General features: G+C 44.3%; 1 protein-coding gene across 3 annotated transcripts in view; it reads left to right on the top strand.

Moving 5' to 3' along the window:
* The window catches only part of LOC143283895 (uncharacterized), a 126828-nt gene that overhangs the window by 45386 nt on the left and 62288 nt on the right, over positions 1–19154 (top strand). The gene's annotated exons all lie outside the window — the stretch shown is intronic.

Here is a 19154-nt window from a genome sequence, read left to right as displayed (position 1 = left end):
TGAGGAGGACTGCAGGCAGGTTAGGAACCCACACATCCTCCTTGATACGGCACGCCACTGATGACGACGACGACGATGATGAGGAGGACTGCAGGCAGGTTAGGAACCCCCACACGTCATCCTTGATACAGCACACCACTGATGATGACAACGACGACGATGAGGAGGAGGACTGCAGGCAGGTTAGGAACCCCCACACGTCATCCTTGATACAGCACGCCACTGATGACGACGACGACGATGAGGACTGCAGGCAGGTTAGGAACCCCCACACATCATCCTTGATACAGCACGCCACTGATGACGACGACCACGATGGTGAGGAGGACTGCAGGCAGGTTAGGAACCCACACACGTCATCCTTGATACAGCATGCCACTGATGATGATGACAATGATGCTGAGGAGGACTGCAGGCAGGTTAGGAACCCCCACACGTCCTCCTTCTCTTTGTGCTTTGCTGGGGATCAGCCTTATCTCGGGTCAGTCTGCCTGCACATGATGTGGACCTACCTGAAACAGTGCAACACATTGGGTCAGAGAACACATGCCACAAAATAATAATGAAAATTTCAAATTGACTTGGCAGCAGGAGAAATTTTCCAAGGTCCTTGGTAAACTGCTTCAGTTCTCTGTTGTAACCTCAAAGTTGTGGGGGGTTGGTTGATTAGACATGGGTATGAGCAAGTTTGGGTTTTTTTCTTTTTCCTCTGCTGTTTGTGTGTATATGTGTGTGTTGAAGGCAGTAGGAAGGGTATGGGGGTTGTGATCAGGAATATGTTTCATGTTAATTTTAAGGGATAGCTATGAAAACTGCTTGGATTAAAATGCTTTAATTTTATTTTAAAGAAATGGTGAATACATAAAATCAGATTAAATATTTGACAACTTATTGTCTGTGTCAAGTACTTCGTATGTGAATGCAGAATTTTATCAGACTATTTCCAGTCCTGTCCACCTATGACCGTCAGAACAGCAGAGGAGGCAACTGTTGCCCTCGCAATCTGAGCTAGAATTTTGATTATAGTGGAGAATGTCTTGCCCATGTTACACTCTCACCCACTTGGCTATAAGGGTTTTAGGACAGTTAGCCACCAAGGCTGCAGCATTAAGAGCCAGTGCAATCTTGCCTCTAGTTTGAGATTCATAGACCTTCACAAAAGACTAATAGTAATATACATATCAGAAACATAAATGAACTAACACATAAATTATCAGTGATGGTTTTAAATGTTGGAAGGAAAAAAACGACTGACCACTGAGTACATTATGAGTTGTTTGCTTGTTGATTGCTTGATTGATGTTTCATTTGATGCTCTGTGTCTTTGTTTAATGGGAATATTGAATATGCATAAAAAAAAAATTAAAAGGAATCATGATAAAAATTGCTGTGGAGAAGACCACCATCAACTGGCAAAAATAAAACAAAACTTGAAAGGAAAAAAAGTGGATCAGATCACCACAAAGAAAAAACACAACTTGGAGTAATTAAGGAGAAGACCACCATCAGCTGAAAAATCAAAAATGAAAGTTAAAATATAAGGAGTTATAGAAAAGACAACTGTGGAGCAGACCATCAGCTGACAATGAAAAACGAAAGAACTATAAGAAATTATAGAATAGACAACTGTGGAACTGACCATCAGCTGACAATGAAAAACGAAAGAACTATAAGGAATTATGGAAAAGAAAACTGTGGAGCTGACCATCAATTGACAAATCAAAAACGAAAGTTAGAACTATAAGGAATTATAGAAAAGACAACTGTGGAGCTGACCATCAGTTGACAAAGGGAAAACGAAAGTTAGAACTATAAGGAATTATAGAAAAGACAACTGTGGAGCAGACCATCAACTGACAAAGGAAAAACAACAGGTAAGGACAGGAGAGAGAACTGTGATGCAAAGAATGTCATCAACACCCGAAAAATAATGTCAGTCTATACTTTGCATTGAACAGTTTGGAAGATAAAATTCCAGATTTAGATCTTCATCTAGTTTTGAAATGTGGGTCTGGTAAAACTCAGAAGTTCGGTCTTCAGTTCCATGAGTGTTGAATTTACAACTGTGTCAGTAGAATGAAAAATCCATGAACAAGTCAGACTAAACAGGTCAACTTAAAAACAAATCATCAGCAGGTAATGTATGACAGGTAATATTAAACACAGTCATCTGCAGGTAACACACAAGATAGAATTAAAAACAATCATCTGAAGTTCAAACAAAATCAACTGTATCGGCCAGCAAAGAAAACCTTTGTACTTTGCATACCCAGCACTGTCACATGATGAGAAATGTGATAGAGAGAGCAAGAGTGGTACCAGTCACCAGAATACATGATGAGAACTGGTAGGGAGAGCGAGAGTGGTACCTGTCACTACCTGTCACTATGATGAGAACTGTGATAAGGAGAGCAAGAGTGGTACCAGTCACCAACATACATGATAAGAACTGTGATAGGGAGAGCAAGAGTGGTACCTGTCACCAACATACATGATGAGAACTGTGATAGGGAGAGCAAGAGTGGTACCTGTCACCAACATACATGATGAGAACTGTGATAGGGAGAGCAAGAGTGGTACCTGTCACCAACATACATGATGAGAACTGTGATAGGGAGAGCAAGAGTGGTACCTGTCACCAACACACATTATGAGAACTGTGATAGGGAGAGCAAGAGTGGTACCTGTCACCAACATACATGATGAGAACTGTGATAGGGAGAGCAAGAGTGGTACCTGTCACCATGAAGAGAACTGTGATAGGGAGAGCAAGAGTGGTACCTGTCACCATGAGAACTGTGATAGGGAGAGCGAGAGTGGTATCTGTCACCAACATACATGATGAGAACTGTGATATGGAGAGCAAGAGTGGTACCTGTCACCAACATACATGATGAGAACTGTGATAGGGAGAGTGAGAGTGGTACCAGTCACCATGATGAGAACTGTGATAGGGAGAGTGAGAGTGGTACCTGTCACCATGATGAGAACTGTGATAGGGAGAGTGAGAGTGGTACCTGTCACCAACATACATGATGAGAACTGTGATAAGGAGAGCGAGAGTGGTACCTGTCACCAACATACATAATCAGAACTGTGATAGGGAGAACAAGAGTGGTACCAGTCACCATGATGAGAACTGTGATAAGGAGAGCGAGAGTGGTACCTGTCACCAACATACATAATGAGAACTGTGATAGGGAGAGCGAGAGTGGTACCTGTCACCATGATGAGAACTGTGATAGGGAGAGCGAGAGTGGTACCTGTCACCATGATGAGAACTGTGACAAGAAGAGCGAGAGTGATACCAGTCACCAACAAAGCAAGTTGCCCACCACCCAAGTGACTTCAGAGTGTACAGTGTGCTCAAGGTCTGATAAACTCTTCATTTCACCCTCGTACAGTATGACTTTGCTCTGTTTTGGATGATTATCTTTACAGCAACCACAGATAAAAGATCTGGATAGAAGTTGCTTACTTCAGCTCTTCCAACTTGATAGTGTTTTCAGTTTGGATTGCCACTTGATCATGTGTGTGTGTGTGTGCTGGACTGCGTTGTGTTGACTGCGTGTGTGTGTGTGTTTATTTTATTTATTTTATTTTATTTTTTAAATAAATGAATCATGGAGAGAAATTTGTCATGGCAATATGTTGTGTTCCATAAGATTTCGTCTGTTTTTGATAAAAACAAATCTAATTAAAAAAAGTAAGAGAGAGAGATGAAAGAAGTGGGAACAACAGACACATGGACACAGTCATTGTACCTGGTTTTCTGGACATCAGGATCACACATATTGTTTTACTCATGTACACTGTTTTATGTCCTACCCTGGTACACAAAAATTTCCACTTTTTGATGCAACTGTTTGTGATTATCATGATGAAACAGATAAACATTGTTTCCCACCTTTTTGTTGTTGTTACTAGCTGTAATTTAAAGTTAGAAAATCCTGTATGTGCTTATGTATTATGATGATAATTTTATATATTTAGTATATTATCAGATGTTGATAATGTTTTCTGATGTGTTTTCATATTCGAAATGTCTTTGGAATTAGCTGGGTTAATAATACAAATATTTTAAAATCCTGATGGGTTTGGCTTACAAAAAAAAATTTAAATCCCATGTTCTTCTACGGTTATTTACCGTGACTATTCATCTTTTCTTTCCTAAGATGGACACCCTAGTTACTGAGCTGAAAACTGATCATCAGAGAACCCTCAGTCCCAAGTTCTGCAATTATTTACCTTTACTGATCATCACAGAATGGTCAATGTTCTTCACTTGTTTAGAACCATGACTGATCATCAGAGAACCTTCAATCCCATATTTTTGGTTTAAATAATCTTAATTGTTCAGCAGTACACATGATTACAATGCAAACAAAAGTAAAAGAGCATCAACAAGCTTAATAAAGCTTATTCTGTGTTCACATGTGGCACTTCAATTTTAATGCAATGGCTGATGAACCATATCATTTGTATCAATAACTTGTTCATGAAGAGCAAATCAAGAAATAATGTTCTTCAGTAGTCATTAACCACAGCTGATCATCAGATAACTTCAATCCCATGTTCTTCAGAGGTCATTAACCACGACTGATCATCAGATTACCTTCAATCCCATGTTCTTCAGCGGTCATTAACCATGACTGATCATCAGATTACCTTCAGTCCCATGTTCTTCAGCGGTCATTAACCATGACTGATCATCAGATTATCTTCAACCCCATGTTCTTCAGCGGTCATTAACCACAACTGATTATCATATTACCTTCAATCCCATGTTCTTCAGCAGTCATTAACCATGACTGATCATCAGATTACCTTCAATCCCATGTTCTTCAGTGGTCATTAACCACGACTGATCATCAGATTACCTTCAGTCCCATGTTCTTTAGCGGTCATTAACTATGATTGATCATCAGATTATCTTCAATCCCATGTTCTTCAGCGGTCATTAACCATGACTGATCATCAGATTATCTTCAATCCCATGTTCTTCACCGGTCATTAGATTATCTTCAATCCCATGTTCTTCAGCGGTCATTAACCACAACTGATCATCAGATTACCTTTAATCCCATGTTCTTCAGCGTCATTAACCATGACAGACCATCAAATCATCTTCAATCCCATGTTCTTCAGCGGTCATTAACCATGACTGATCATCAAATTATCTTCAATCCCATGTCCTTCAGCGTCATTAACCACGACTGATCATCAGATTACCTTCAATCCCATGTTCTTCAGCAGTCATTAACCATGACTGATCATCAGATTATCATCAATCCCATGTTCATCAGCGTCATTAACCATGACTGATTATCAAATTATCTTCAATCCCATGTTCATCAGCATCATTAACCACGACTGATCATCAGATTATCTTCAATCCCATGTTCTTCAGCGGCCATTAACCACGACTGATCATCAAATTGTCTTCAGTCCCATGTTCTTCAGCGTCATTAACCACGACTGATCATCAAATTATCTTCAATCCCATGTTCTTCAGCAGTCATTAACCACGACTGATCATCAAATTATCTTCAATCCCATGTTCTTCAGCGGTCATTAACCACGACTGATCATCAAATTATCTTCAATCCCATGTTCATCAGTGTCATTAACCACGACTGATCATCAAATTATCTTCAATCCCATGTTCTTCAGCGGTCATTAACCATGACTGATCATCGAATTATCTTCAATCCCATGTTCTTCAGTGTCATTAACCATGACTGATCATCAAATTATCTTCAATCCCATGTTCATCAGCGTCATTAACCACGACTGATCATCAGATTACCTTCAGTCCCATGTTCATCAGCATCATTAACCACGACTGATCATCAGATTATCTTCTATCCCAAGTTCTTCAGCGTCATTAACCACGACTGATCATCAGATTATCTTCTATCCCATGTTGTTCAGCGGTCATTAACCACGACTGATCATCAGATTACCTTCAATCCCATGTTCTTCAGCGGTCATTAACCATGACTGATCATCAGATTACCTTCAATCCCATGTTCTTCAGTGGTCATTAACCATGACTGATCATCAAATTATCTTCAATCCCATGTTCTTCAGCGTCATTAACCATGACTGATCATCAAATTATCTTCAATCCCATGTTCATCAGCGTCATTAACCACGATTGATCATCAGATTTCCTTCAGTCCCATATTCATCAGCATCATTAACCACGACTGATCATTAGATTATCTTCTGTCCCAAGTTCTTCAGCGTCATTAACCACGACTGATCATCAGATTATCTTCTATCCCATGTTCTTCAGCGGTCATTAACCACGACTGATCATCAGATTACCTTCAATCCTATGTTCTTCAGTGGTCATTAACCACAACTGATCATCAGATTACCTTCAATCCCATTTTCTTCAGTGGTCATTAACTATGACAGATCATCAGATTACCTTCAGTCCCATGTTCTTCAGCGGTCATTAACCATGACTGATCATCAGATTACCTTCAATCCCATGTTCTTCAGCGGTCATTAACCACGAATGATCATCAGATTACCTTCAATCCCATGTTCTTCAGCGGTCATTAACTATGATTGATCATCAGATTACCTTCAATCCCATGTTCTTCAGCGGTCATTAACCACGACTGTTCCCGTTTCCTTTCCTTGCCCTATCCTGGCATCAGTCCTTCATCCGAAGAGCAAACATTCAAAAAGCAAAGTCGAAGAACGGTTTTATTGGCAAAGATCGTGCCGATGGCACATACCCACGCATGCAAGCAAGCGTCTTGTTATTCTTACTCTTACCCAGTTCCAAACGTTGTAACACTTGTTGAAATCTGACTCGTGCAGGTTTCTCTAGTTTATGAAACGTGATAGTTAATTCGCGATACTCAACCCCGCTGGCCCTCCACCACTCATGCACGCACAGACACACAGAGACACACCACGAGTCGGTCTGACTTACCATCATTGAGTTCCTCTCTCACACTCTTTTTTCTTTTCTTTTTCTGTGTGAAGAAAACGGGTCACACACACGACCTGTGTTTCACACGAACAAAAATTGACGTGTCATTTCAACAGAACAGAAGGGCTGGCTCCGAAAGTGGGCAGAAAACACCCACCACTGTCCGGCCACAGTGATAACGAGGCAGGGAAGAGGTTCGTTTGTCGGCCAACAGCGTTCGATCAGTTCCCCGCACAGTGAATGAAGCAGCCAACTGGTGTGTGTGTGTGTGTGTTGAACATGAAGCGAGACAACTGGTGTGTGTGTGTGTGTTGAACACGAAGCGTGAGGTGGGCGCGGGTGTATCTTGGAGGCTGTCTCGTCGTTTTTCATACTATCACAGCCCCACCATCACAGCCCCCACCACCCGACAAAGCAGGTGATTATTGCATTATGGGAATCCACTTCCCTCATACCACCCACCCCTTCCTTTCCCTCACCACCCCCCTCCTTCACCCCCTCCCCTCATCCTGCCTTCCATCCCTTTTTCAGAACCAACTTTGCCACCCCCACACAAGGGGGACGTGGGAGGCCTGGTGGCTGCTGGTACTGGCCGCGTCCACCCACCTCTGACCACGGACACCACGCTTGGTGATTGGCCGAATAACGGATTCATCTGTGGTGCCAGGATGTATTTCAGTTTCCCCAGATCTCCAAACCCCCCATCCCTCTCTCTTTTATGGTGGCGATTAAAGAAAAGTGTGGTAAATTACCTTGCGGGGCATGGGAAACTAAATCTCAGAGAGAGAGGGTGAGTTTTATTCACTTTCACGAATCCGCGTGCGTGAACACACACGCGCGCGCGCACACACACACACACACACACACACACACACATGCGCGTTTAGGGGTGGGACGAGGAACAAGAGGGATGCTAGCCGCGCCCTTCCCTTACCCCCACCCATCCCTACAGACAACAAAACAACAACAACAGCAACAATTGTATCGATTTCCCTCCTGCCGAGTACACATAGGCGTGATGCCGTGCAGCGAGATAGGACGGGAAGGTTTACAGTGTAGAAAGAATGGCTGTGTGACTGTAAGAAAGAGAGCCCGCCAACAATCCTCTTGTAATCCTTCACCATTTAAGCAGCACCTCGGATTTGCGCAGTCAGGGTCTTTCCCGCCATGACCCTGCCAGCTTCAGTGTTTGGACAGAAATCAGACTAGCTGCTCCTTGATGTGTGGGGATGCAGTCAGATGGCAATCAAGGGGAGTGAAGGGGGATTGGTGGGTGGGGTGGTGGTGGGGAGGGGATTGGTGGGGGTGGTGGGGAGGGGATTGGTGGGGTGGATCTGGATTTTTTGTTGTCTGTTTTACGGGCACTGTAATTAATGGCATTTTATCCAATAACAATTGATCTGGAGTTTTTGTTGTCTGTTTTACGGGTACTGTAATTAATGGCATTTTATCCGATAACAATTGATCTGGATTTTTTGTTGTCTGTTTTACAAGCACTGTAATCAATGGCATTACATCCGACAACAATTGATCTGGTTTTTTTGTTGTCTGTTTTACGGGCACTGTAAGCAATGGCACTGCATTCGATAACAATTGATCTGGATTTTTTGTTGTCTGTTTTACGGGCACTGTAATCAGTGGCATTACATCCGACAATTGATCTGGGTTTTTTGTTGTCTGTTTCACGGGCACTGTAATCAATGGCATTGCATCCGGCAACAATTGATCTGGATTTTTTGTTGTCTGTTTTATGGGCATTGTAATCAATGGCATTACATCCGACAACAATTGATCTGGATTTTTTGTTTGTTTTATGGGCACTGTAATCAGTGGCATTACTGTTTTGCCTCTTCGATTTCACCGGAAGCGGGGAGCAGTGGCGCAGGAGTGGGGGTGGGGGTGATTTAACGCGCGTAGGAAACAAGACAGCTGTCTTGCGGTTTGTGGGGGGAGGGGAGGGGGTGGTTCAGTTCTCCTTGATGGATCAGGGCTTGCAGCTTCCCCCCCAAACAAAAACAAAAAACAAGCCAGCTCTGTACTTGTCTAACCAATGAAAACTTGCAGTGTCAACAGCCAGACAGGCAAGCAGCAAGCAAATTCTGGGAACTGAACAAAAGCGACCTGGTGTAACAAGTGCCTCGAATCTCACCCGGCTTGTTACACAATGGATTTTTGTTTGCTTATTGTTAATTTATTTGCGTTTTTTCGACGATTGGTCTCTAGGTGTCATGTTTTCTCAAGCACTGGGAGCTCGGTCGCACAGCACATCCTTTTTTAAAACTTGCTTGAACCAGCGTTTTCATTGATCAGAGACAAACCACAGACTGTTGTTTGCTGCCAGAGTAGTGCATGAGACCAGACACAGCGTACTGGCTGACGCAGCAGGAAACGCTTCGTGGTAGATGGTGGCGTGGTACACAGCTGGCATCGATCTGACCGCGCCACGCTCGGCATGGTGATGGGCCCATGGCGTGATGATTACTTTGTATCTGTGTGAGTGGGGATGTACACACACTTGTCATATTTTCTTGCCACCAAGACAGCTCATAGCGTGGTATGCGGAGTGTGTGTTCTTTGGGGTTTTAAACTTTGATAATACGATTGAGATGTACGTCGGGGAGGGGAAGGGGGGGGGGGCACTGAGAGCCTGAAGCCTCAACACTCAAGGTGATTTCTTCACTTCGGGTGAAGGGGAATGGATATTATTAATCAAAATCAGTTTTAAATATTCATGATCAAGAGGATTGCAGAAGTTGAGATGATAAAAGATTACAAATCAGACATCAAAGTTAGACAGCAGTTAGAAAGAGAACGTACGAACGAAAATGTTTTTATCAAATTTTAGCCATGGACCACACAATTCAAAACCAGGGAGCTGGGCGTGGGAGGGGGGTATTGCAGTACTTGAATAGCATCACACAATATCATACTGTTCATGGACTGGATCTTCTTATACTTAATTATGTCTAATCGTATGGTTTCTCCTTCCGAAAATCAATTTCAATATTTGACAATTTCTCTGTTCGTTGTTTGATCGATGAAGTGTACAACGAGACATGTATACTTACACAGTCTTGAAGAAAAATATGTCAGTAATCAATGTACATAGAACAGACAATGGGTGGTATTCATTTTCCAGTAAGCCTTGGCTAAAGGACAGTGTTTTAAAACATCACCTTCAGTGTACCTATTAACATTATTAATTAAGGGAAGAACATTAAATTTGGCCTGAGACAGAGAGAGAGTTGACGCTTTGACACTGAATTGCCATTACCTCCAAGGGTCCATTGACAAGGTTCAGTCTTGTTTCACCACCAGTTTAACACTGTGCACTCTGCCTGTTCCAGCAGCACAAAGATCTACATCTGAACACCGCATCCTGACAGCTTATATTCACAGTACTTTAACCAACAACAACAAAAAAACAACAACAAAAAAAACCCGAATAAAATAACAACAAAACAAAACAAAAACAAACAAACCCAGACACATGTCAGAGAGAAATAATTGATACTCAGCCATCCATTCGTTTTGTAATAGTATTATAGTATGCTATCAACGTTACTTTCATAAAACTAAAAAGTGTAGATATTACATATGTCTGTCTTAAGGAACAGATAGAGAGATCCACGACATGTGAAATGAAGTAATCGCATCCAACTGTAATGGGTGGAAATCTAGGTAACCTGCCTTCCCCGTGAATTTGAGTGCGTGCGTGTATATGTGTGTGTGTGTGATGGTGGGTGTTTGGTGGTGGTGAGGTAACCCAGCGGGGTCGGCAGGACAGTTTAAAAAAAAAAAAAAAGAAGAGTGTGACACGACCTGGGACTCTAACTTTTCAACACAGTGTATTTCATAAGTGAATTCGGTCAGTTCATACTTCAGACACGACCGTGTGCCAAAACACATTGCTCACTCGCACTGCCTCGTCCGCCCCCGCCCGCGCCCTCCCCCCAAAAAACAATTCAACCTCCGCACCCCACTCCAGCAGTGTCCTTTTCATCATGCCATCTGTCCTCCCATCCACCTGTTCCCTTCCCCCTCATTCCTTCCTGTTACTGCCGGTCATTGGTCTGGCTGGCCGGTCCCATCCAGCACTGCCGAAAGGCGTTGGCTGCATGCGAAGCTGGAAAAGATTGGGGAGAGGGGCTGGGGGGGTTGATGAGGGGGTGTGTAGGTGAAGTTGGGCTTCTCTGGACGTGGGAAGCCGACCAATTACCCTCCCACCCATCCCATCACTGATCTGTTTTGGAATTGGAACCGGCGGCAGGGAGCCAACTTGCAAGAGAGTTGGAATGACAATGTCCGATAGTCCGTCGCTTTCACGAGACACTATAATGTTGGAGTGGAGCTTTAGAAACGGGTGATGACGATTGTTTAAAGTAATGGTGGTTTGTGAGAGGATCTGGTTTTAGTGTTGATCCTCTTCGTGCCCAGCAGCATGTATGGCCGTCACCAGAGATCTCCAGTGTTGCCTGTCTCAGCCAGCCTTCCTCATGTCACTTGTGTTCCTTCCGTACTGCGCCATGTCTCATGCTTTTCGTCACGCTCTTTTTCCTTCCGGTGTCCTGCCACAGCTTTCTCTTCACAGTGCATCTGGAGGCATTCTTAGGATATGTCCTGTCCAGCTACAGCTTTCTCTTCACAGTGCATCTGGAGGCATTCTTAGGATATGTCCTGTCCAGCTACAGCTTTCTCTTCACAGTGCATCTGGAGGCATTCTTAGGATATGTCCTGTCCAGCTACAGCTTTCTCTTCATTGTGCATCTGGAGGCATTCTTAGGATATGTCCTGTCCAGCTACAGCTTTCTCTTCATTGTGCATCTGGAGGCATTCTTAGGATATGTCCTGTCCAGCTACAGCTTTCTCTTCACAGTGCATCTGGAGGCATTCTTAGGATATGTCCTGTCCAGCTACAGCTTTCTCTTCATTGTGCATCTGGAGGCATTCTTAGGATATGTCCTGTCCAGCTACAGCTTTCTCTTCATTGTGCATCTGGAGGCACTCTTTGGATATGTCCTGTCTAGCGCTACCTTCTCTTCATCTTCTTTTAAGGTGTTCAGTTTTTTTTAGATGGTATTTGGTACAAAAAATAATATGTGAAGGCAACGGTTTGTAATGTTTGAAGATTATAGCTGATGAACTTGGTGACTTTCAAGGACCGGCCCGTCCAGGGCTGTTGACCCCTTTCTCCACTTCGCTTACTATCAGCCCCAACACACACACACACACACACACACACACACACACACACACACACACACACACACTGTAGAGATAGATAGATATCTATAGATATTGGGCATCAACTTAGAGCGACAAAATGTCTGAAGGGGAATATTAACGAAACGACAGTTTTGAAAGCACGAGATGTTTAGGGTTGACAAGGGGGTGCCGTGTTTAGTTGACTCTTCAGCTACGTTCTGATACTTTGCTGCCCTGCACATTGTCTTTCTGTCTGCAACACGCTCCATTGTGTTTTCAGCATCATTACTGACCCATGTACCTAAATCGTAAAAAGTCGTGCGCTTTCGTATTTTATCTTTGACCGCATTTACGAAAGGTCATTGTATAATTATGTGTGGCCGTATTCTCGAAAGGTCATTGTATAATAATGGTTGACTATTCGGGTAATCGCTTAAACTTGGTATATCAGCTGTCAGTGTGGCTCTCACTCTTTGCACCACGAATGTGAAAGTCAGCCCTTTTGGTTTTTTCGTGCGTCTTCATCCCTCTATCCCCACCCTTCCCCATCCACCATGTCCATCAGCCTTTCCTCCCCTCTCGTTTCATTTTGGATCACGATGCCACAGCTTGGGTCGGCCTGACAGAGTCGTTTGTTACACTGTCATCTATCATGGGTCAGGTGTTTCACTGTCATCTATCATGGGTCAGACTGACGGGGTCGTTTCTTTCACTGTCATCTATCATGGGTCAGGTGTTTCACTGTCATCTATCATGGGTCAGACGTTTCACTGTCATCTATCATGGGTCAGGTGTTTCACTGTCATCTATCATGGGTCAGACTGACAGGGTCCTTTGATTCACTGTCATCTATCATGAGTCGGCCTGACGGGATCGTTTCACTGTCATCTATCGTGGGTCGTTTGTTTCACTGTTATCTATCATTGGTCAGCCTGACGGAGTCGTTTGTTTCACTGTCGTCTATCATGGGTCACTTGTTTCACTGTCGTCTATCATGGGTCACTTGTTTTACTGACATCTGTCATGGGTCACATGTTTCACTGTCGTCTATCATGGGTCTGCCTGACGGGATCGTTTGTTTCACTGTCATCTTATCATGGGTCAGTCTCACGGTGTCGTTTGTTTCACTGTCATCTGTCATGGGTCAAGTGTTTTACTGACATCTGTCATGGATCAGCGTGACGGGGTCGTTTATTTCACTGTCATCTATCATGGGTCAGCGTAACGGGGTCGTTTGTTTCAGTGTCATCTATCATGGGTCGTGTGTTTCACTGTCATCTATCATGGGTCAGCGTGACGGAGTCGTTTGTTTCACTGTCATTTATCATGGTTCAAGTGTTTCACTGTCATCTATCATGGGTCAGGTGTTACTGTCATCTATCATGGGTCGTTTGTTTCACTGCCATCTATCATGGGTCGTTTGTTTCACTTTCACTGCCATCTATCATAGGTCGTTTGTTTCACTGACATCTATCATTGGTCGTTTGTTTCACTGCCATCTGTCATGGGTTGTTTGTTTCACTGTCATCTGTCATGGGTCAGATGTTTCACTGTCAGTCATGGGTCAAGGGTTTCACTGTGATCTATCATGGGTCAGCCTGACGGGTAGTTTGTTTCACTGTCATCTATCACGGGTCAGGTGTTTCACTGTCATGTATCATGGGTCGGTCCGATGGGTCGTTTGCTTCACTGGCATCTAGCATGGGTCAGGTTTACTGTCATCTATCATGGGTAGTTTGTTTCACTGTCATCGATCATGGGTCATTTGTTTCACTGTCATCTGTCATGGGTCAGGTGTTTCAGTCAGATATCTATCAAGGGTCGTTTGTTTCACTGTAACATATCATTGGTCAAGTGTTTCACTGTCATGTATCATGGGTCGTTTTTTTCACTGTCATGTATCATGGGTCGGTCCGATGAGTTGTTTGTTTCAGTCATCTATCATGAGTCAAGTGTTTCACTGTCATCTATCATGGGTCAGGCGTTTCACTGTCATCTATCATGGGTCGTTTGTTTCACTGTCATCCATCATGGGTCAGGCGTTTCACTGTCATCTATCATGGGTCGCTTGTTTCACTGTCATCTATCATGATCATGGGTCGGTCCGATGGGTCATTTGTTTCACTGTCATCTATCAGGGGTCGGTCTGATCTGATGTGTCTTTTGTTTCACTGTAATCCATCATCTTCCCTCACAGTCCCACGTTCGTGCGTATTGTGCTTTCTCAGCACTGTTGCGTGGCGTGAAGCTTCCCTACCGCACACCCTCCGCCCCGGTCATGCATGATAATCAAGGCGTCATCCCGCGAGGGGCTTCTGCAGGCACCTCCCTTCCTCTGTCACAGTCCCAGGCCGTGTGGAGGTCGAGATAATGAAAGCGACAAGAAGCGCGCAGTTCATTTAGATCTCCCCCGTAATGAGCGGCGAACTGTCACCTGAATAAAAGACGATGTGCAGCCGGTGCTTCGTTCTGAACTCATCCACTATCCCACGCCCCACCCCTTTCACTTCATCCTGGTCAGTTTTGGAATGTACTTAATGGAGTCTTTGGGAGAGAATATTATCAGCCCACGTTTTACAAGTCCAGCACAATACATTAGTTGAGCAATGAGGAGGTTGCGCATGCACCAAAGGTGGCAGGCACTGCCAAGGGCTCTGTTGTTTTTTTCTTTCTTTCTATCAATTAATGTTAGTTCAGTTCCCTTAGAAACATCCCAGTCTCCCTTATTCACCTCAGCACCTAAGGTAAAGTTGTTGGGTTTTTTTGTTTTTGGTTGTTGTTTTTTTTTGTGTGTGTGTTTTGTTTTTGTTTTTTGTTAATCTCTCCTCTCTTTCGAGAAATTCTCGCCGTTCCATTGCTCACCGACGGAACACAGAACATAAACAAACATGGCGGTCCCGCGACATCGTGAGCTTCAAAACAAAATGCTTTCTTGATACAGCCGACCCCATGCATTGAAAATACTGCTACCTACGACACGTAGTAGCTTTTTGTATTGCTCTGTTGGGTGTCCTTGTGGCGAGCCACACCTCGAGTCAAGCTGCAGCTTCATCGACTGCCCCGTCTGAACTTGATGAATTAGCAGACGACACAGAACACTATCCATGTGGTTGGTGCCTACGATCGATCGGTCACTTGGGACACTCGGGGTGTTGCTTGTAAAACATGCAGACAGTAGTTTCACCGTGAATGCCAGAGCATCAGCACAAGAGAATACAACACTCTAGGAGAAAGTAACATCACATTGTACTGTGTTATATGTGCTAATGCCAACTACAGCTCCATTGCTTTCGATCTGCACGGGCTAAACTCCAACCATTCCAGCTTATCAGGTCAGTCTCTGGACCTGAACCTTGGTAGTGCCTTTGACAAGGTCAGCCATGCCCTGCTTGTTCATAAATTACAGCACTATGGAATTGGAGTTCAGCTGAACACCTGGACCAAAAGCTTTCTTGGGGACAGGCAGCAAGCAGTTGTGGTGGAGGGAGTCACCTCAGAATACATTCCAGTCAGCTCAGGTGTTCCCCAGGGCTTTGTCCTCAGCCCTTGTCTCTTCCGTCTTTACATCAATGACTTCCCAAATACCATCAAATCTAAGGCCAGATTATTTGCAGACGACACCATATGCAACAAAATAATCAAGAAGGAAGCTGACCAGCACACACTCCAAGAAGACCTAGTTTCCCTTTCCATCTGGTAGAAACAGTGGGCCATGCAATACCACCCGCAAAAGTGATCCACCTTGAGTGTCAGTAGAAAGAGGAAAAAGATCGCACCAAACTACAAACTCCACGGCCATCCGCTTGAAAACGTCAACACCACAAAATATCTTGGGGTGAACATTCAAGACGACCTACGCTGGGGATCCCACATCAATTCTACAACCAACAAAGCCAACAAGACCTTAGGCTTTCTCCAGCGCAACTTGAAGATAGGAAACAAGAAGACAAAGGAAACCGCGTACAAAGCCCTTGTTCGACCTGTTCTTGAGTATGCTGCATCTGTGTGAGATCCCTATACAGCCAGTGACATTCAGGCCATCAAAAAGGTCTTCTTCCTCTTCTTCGTTTGTGGGCTGCAACTCCCACGTTCACTCATATGTACACAAGTGGGCTTTTACGTAAAAGTGTATGACCGTTTTTACCCCGCCATATTAGCAGCCATACTCCGTTTTCGGAGGTTGGGGAATAAAAGGATATGAAATTTCTGCATCAAAATCATGTTGAAAAATTCCACTTTAAATGGAAGATGAACCACACGCAGCGAGAGAGGAGCCGCCATGAGTAAATTCTGTAGGCAAGATCCAGTAAGGGAAAAAACAACAACAACAAAACCAAACCACAAATCCCCCCCCCCCCTCTCCCCCCCAAACAAAAGCAACAACAAACAAACGAACCGGCAAACACAACCTTCTGTTTCTCCTACATTTAACACGTGCGTGCGCACACACAGTTAAATGTCCACCTCTCTCCCACTCTCTCTCACTTTCTCTCTTTGTGCCCCTTGCCCCACCCTGAGCATACAAGCCAGCCCACACTCAAGACACGTCAAATATCCTTAATTATTTTCAGCACACCTGAAAGTGGAAAGACGTAAAATCAGCTCAGGTTATTTCCTTACATATTATAATATATATATAGATATATATATATAAATAATGTGTGTGTGTTCGTGTTCTTCATTTAGAGACCCTTTTTGACGGCATTTTTTCTCTTCATATACATATGTAGGCTCAATAGTTGAAACGATTGATGTTGTGCCCCATTTTCAGTTGTTTTCGACACGAGGCTATTTTGAGGGTCAGGCCTATGTACTTAATTCCGATACAAATTCATTCGCTACACAAATCTGCAAACATCATTTCAGTTTCACATGATCGTATTCAATGAGCATTCATTCAGTCCGTTCCAGTTGGAGTCAATCTTGTCGTTTACAGCCTGAGCAAAACGTTCGAAATGTGTCGTTAAAATTGGTCCCACAATGTTGGACAGCACGCACGGAACGGGCGACACCAAGTGTGTTGTTTACCTGATCAGTCGTGCCATGGTGGTAAAAGTGTTCACGCAGGTTGCAAAGATGCGTTTAGCTGATTGCGGACAGTTTGCATTGATGTGTTTAGCTGGTGGACAAACTGATAGGATTGTGGATAGACTCCCCACTGTTGTCCAGATGCTTGGAATCAACTACTGATTCGACACCTTTCTCCTGTTCTCAAGCCCCAGGCCCACTTGCTGTGTTGACGAACCATGGTCCCGTTTAGATCCGAGTCCACAACAACTCACTGTTCCCAGTAACGATTTCTAGAGGAGAGCCATCGACTTGCCCCCTACTCAAACCGAGAAGGCAAGACCAAGCTAGCGCCCTGCCTTCTCCACGGACAAGCGTTCTATTTCTGGAGAGCTTTCTGTTTGTCGCGCAATGCCTGTCATGACGACATGGGCGGACACGCAAAGCTGGCATGACGTCACTGCGTGACGTGGACACCTTGCCGCAGCTGAGCGCCTTAACCTTTTGCCCTCCTCCATGGTGGTTGGTTAGCTTGCGAGAAACTGGCTCCACCCTTGGAAATGAATCAATTAGTAGATGTCGATCGTCTCATCCGGCACGTAGAATTTATAGAGAGGCACCGTGACCATTGTCAGTGGTGGTTGTTAGAAGCTAGGAATTGTTAGAAGGGTTTTGACCATCTTTCTTCCCCTCTTTGTTGACCTCTGCTTCGTTCCCCCTGTGACCGGTTTGCACCATGGTAAAACATAAGATGAAAAAGACCTGCTTCATTCCCCCTGTGTCCGGTGAGCACCGTGGTAAAACATAAGATGAAAAAGACCTGTTTCATTCCCCCTGTGTCCAGTGAGCACCATGGTAAAACATAAGATGAAAAAGACCTGTTTCATTCCCCCTGTGTCCGGTGAGCACCGTGGTAAAACATAAGATGAATAAGACCTGCTTCATTCCCCCTGTGTCCGGTGAGCACCGTGGTAAAACATAAGATGAAAAAGACCTGCTTCATTCCCCCTGTGTCCGGTGAGCACCGTGGTAAAACATAAGATGAAAAAGACCTGCTTCATTCCCCCTGTGTCCGGTGAGCACCGTGGTAAAACATAAGATGAATAAGACCTGCTTCATTCACCCTGTGTCCAGTGAGCACCGTGGTAAAACATAAGATGAAAAAGACCTCTGTTTCATTCCCCCTGTGACGGGTGAGCACCGTGGTAAAACAGATGAAAAAGACCTCTGCTTCAACACCCCCCCCCACCCCCTGTGTTCCATGCGTACCATGGTAAAACAATAAGATGAAGAAGGAAAGACGACTGCTGAGTATATGATAATCACAAATGGAGAACGTTTCAAAGGCATGGTTGTAAAACAAGACTTGAGTTTTGACATGAAGCATCCAACATTTTCAGACCCATAGATCTGCCTTCAAGGACTGTGTTATCTGGAAATGACTATGCAGTTTAAGACAGGACCTAAGAGAAGTTACGAGTGGTAACCCCCCACCCCCCACCACACACACACTGCAAAAGTTTTGAAGTCCAAAGTCCAGACGTTTTGCTGTATGCCCGATGTAAGCAAGTCAGTCCCCATGAATACGGCCTCTGGTCACGCATCCGCCAGTCCTTTGTCTTGCAAACGTACTGTTGTTTTCATGCTGGCTCCACCACCACCCTCCCCTTTCTTCCCAACCTCTACCCCCACTCCTACCCTATTTCATCACAGTCTTTTTCACCCCCCTCAACCCCTTCACCCACCCCTTCCTCCCCAACCTCTACCCCCACTCCTACTCTGTTTCATCACAGTCTGTCTTTTTCACCCCACCCCTTCACCCACCCCTTCCTCCCCAACCTCTACCCCCACTCCTACCCTATTTCATCACAGTCTGTCTTTTTCACCCAACTCTGGACGGGGTGGAGTCACTGAGCTCGATGGTTGGAGTGGGGTGCTGAAGTGAAGACGATCCGTGGTGTGGTCTGGCTTCAGATGGTGCACAGTG

This window comes from Babylonia areolata, chromosome 7, assembly GCF_041734735.1.
Source record: "Babylonia areolata isolate BAREFJ2019XMU chromosome 7, ASM4173473v1, whole genome shotgun sequence".
NCBI lineage: Eukaryota > Metazoa > Mollusca > Gastropoda > Neogastropoda > Buccinidae > Babylonia > Babylonia areolata.
This window is presented reverse-complemented; position numbering and strand designations above follow the sequence as displayed.